This window comes from Heloderma suspectum, chromosome 6 (genome assembly GCF_057233095.1).
Source record: "Heloderma suspectum isolate Gila_16-S chromosome 6, 16-S_ref, whole genome shotgun sequence".
Taxonomy (NCBI): Eukaryota; Metazoa; Chordata; class Lepidosauria; order Squamata; family Helodermatidae; genus Heloderma; species Heloderma suspectum.
In genome coordinates this window covers 74,173,401-74,176,348 of record NC_139463.1, presented here as the reverse complement: position 1 = coordinate 74,176,348, position 2,948 = coordinate 74,173,401, and the positions used below count along the sequence as shown (strand labels likewise).

At 48.4% G+C, this 2,948-nt stretch overlaps 1 protein-coding gene across 21 annotated transcripts in view; it reads left to right on the top strand.

Annotated features, from left to right (window-relative positions):
• The window catches only part of CCDC47 (coiled-coil domain containing 47), a 40,186-nt gene that overhangs the window by 287 nt on the left and 36,951 nt on the right, over positions 1-2,948 (top strand). For 4 of the 21 annotated variants that reach the window (XM_084804931.1, XM_084804925.1, XM_084804937.1 and 1 more), the window contains exon 1: positions 2,454-2,513. The gene's annotated coding sequence lies outside the window, so the exon portion shown is untranslated. Of the gene's footprint in view, positions 1-941; positions 1,093-1,329; positions 1,449-2,453; positions 2,554-2,948 lie in introns of those variants that run through there. The other 17 variants (XM_084804933.1, XM_084804926.1, XM_084804935.1 and 14 more) reach the window with 9 other exon arrangements.

Genomic DNA, 2,948 nt, shown 5'->3' with positions numbered 1-2,948 from the left:
GTGGGAATGTAACTAGATTTGCTTCTGATGCGATCTGTGGTGTGAATTGTGTGGGATTTTTTTTTCTAGAATGAAAAACAGAGACTAACACGAAGTGTGCGGGGGTGTTCCAGCGCATAATTTTAAGGCACTACTGAACAATCCGCTTGTTGCACACACGGGCAGCCAAGTTGCAGTAGATTTTTCCAAGTACATAAAAGTACCGGGTAATAACATCAAAATACAATGCAGAGTTATCGCAAACTACTCAGTCCTGCAATATAACATGGAACGCCATAGCCAGGTTGTCGTCAGCCGAGGCTGGTGGCTCCTATTTCAGTGGGGCAATAAATCCGGTCTGCATTTAAGCCAGAACCCTAAATGAGATATCCAAAGTGCTGAAACCTATGTCCAACATGGGTTCAGCCCCTTGTATAGCTCCTTTAGAATTCTGACTAAAACCCAGAGCGGATTTATTGCCCCACTGAAATAGGAGCCACCAGCCTCCACTTGTTGTTGTAGAGTACTTTCTCAGCCTTTAATTCCTGCAATACGGACTACAATATGCACTATATTGCAGACTATCTATCATAAGCCACTTTCTCTCAGCGGCATCCCCCACCCCTACAATATGAGGACAATAACTCTGAATTGCATTTGCAAAGGCAGCACAATTTAAAATTGTTTTAAAACTAAACAAACGACTTTCCTCCACTAGTAAAGAAGACCCGACTTAGAAAAAAAGCAGAAACTCTTGTCTTTGTGTATATTAGGGACACACACACTGCTGTCCAATCACAGCTAGGACAAACTTCTGAATTTCTCTATGGTTTCCTATACACCGCTAGGAAGGAAAAAAATGGCGTCAAGACTAACGGAAGCCCTATCTTCTGAAATAGGACCTCTCATATCATGATTTTTAAGTCTATGGGTACCCGGGTGCCGCGCTGACGTTGTAGACTATAGAAATTAGAGCCACAAAGAGATGAGAGTACAAGTCTATCACAGACGTTCCGTTTCGGGCATGCGTAGATTTGTAGCCACAGAAAAACTGATGAGGTCTTCCTCTTAAGCGCATGATCGGATGAAGGTGGTGCAGATCCGACGGTAAAGGTAGCTTGCCATTGTTCTGATCCGAGCATTTCAGAGGAAAAGCGGAAGTACAGAATCCGCTATAGTAGAACTGATTCTCTGAGGGTGTAGAAAAAAAAATATGCACGTATACATTCCAGGCCTTTGACTACATGCCATTTTTTTTACGAGTAGATTTGCCAAATTATTAACAATCTGTCTATGCAACATTTTTCTTTTTATTTGTCCATTTATTCGTTTTATTTATCCATGCCTTAGGAACAGCCCTGTATAATTCGGATGCACAAATGAACCTAGTCGTTTAAGGAATCTTAACAGTGCAATCCTGTCATGTCTACTCAGAAGTAAGTCTCATTGAGTTCAATGCAACTTCCCAGGTAAGTTCTTCAAGGATTTCAACCTAACAGCTATTGTGGCGTACGTCTTCATGGACTGAAGCGAGCCCCATTACATGAAAGCTTATACCGCAATGAAGGTGCCATCCTATACATGTTTAGACAGAGAAAAAAAGTCCAACTACTCCCGGCATTCCCCAGCTAGCCATGCTGGCTGCGGAATGCTGGGAGTCGTAGGACTTTTCTCTAAACATGCATAGGATTGCGCCCTTAGCAGTGCTGGCTGGGGCATGCTGGGAGTTGTAGGACTTTTTTCTGTTTAAACGTCTTTAGGATGGCGCCTTTAATCTGTTCACGGTGCCACAAAACTGTTCTTTCCGTATATTTTCTGTAGCAAACAAATAAGGCTACCCCTCTGAAATGTGTCTGCATAACAGACAGGAAACACTATATCCCGGGGCCCTGATGATGGCATAAGGCCTTCCCTTTTTTTTTTACGAAGCAATAAAAGACAGAAATCCCTTCTTCCCCGCCAGAACCATGGTTGAGGGAAAGGCTTATTTGAGCCTGTCCCTGTTTTTCAGTGCCAGAACGAACTCAGCTGGTGCCACATACGATGTATTGCATACAAACGTGCCTCTGAGCATGTGCAGAGTGCTTTCCCCACACTGAGGAACGTGCCACAGCCATCCTCTCGCAGACCTGCTTCTGGGGGAAATAAGGTGTGCAACTTCCCAGGCCAACCTGAGCCTCAGCACTTCCCCCCCCCCGGCGCCCCCCTTTTCATAGTGTGCACAACCAGCGCATCAAAAAGGTTCCGTCAGCATCGGCAGCCCTGCCACCGGTTCGGGAGACGGAGGCACGTCGCGCGAAAGTTCTTCTTTCCCGAGAGAAATTCCAGAGGCGGAGCAGCAGCTCCACAAGGCCCGCCCCGTTTCGGCCTCTCGCTCCTCCTCCCGCCTCTCACCTTTCCTTGGCCTTCAGACGCAAGGCGCCTGCGCGGACTTACGCCATTCGCGTACCTTACGAGGAGGAAGGGCGGACGGTAGGAAGGAGGAGGGGGCGGAAAAAACCCGACACGAGCGTTAAGTCCAGCGGGGAAACGAGGTGGGCCTCGGAGACGCCGTAGCAACAACGCAGGTCTGAGGTAGCGAGCGGGGGCCCGGGGAAGGGGTCTGAGAGGTTCAAAGGGAGGGACAGACAGACGGAGGGTGGGCGAGCCGCCGCCTGGGTGACTTCTCCCATGAAGTGTAGGTAGTAATTATACCCCCCCCCCGAAGCAGGGGTGTGCGTGTGTCATGCAGATTGAAGTGGCCCCCCGCATTTTGTTACAAAAAGGTAGACAGACCTCCCCTCCTCTCCTCTGTGTACTCCTCTCCATCTATGGTCAATACTAGTGCGTGTGGGGGGAATGAGAGCCCGCGCCGGCTCTTCTCTTAAGCCAGGGGTGGGGAACCTCGGGACCTCCAGATGTTGGACTAAATGGACCCTTTATCTGATCCAGCGTGGCTCTTATGTTCCGTGACCCCAACTCCCATCAGC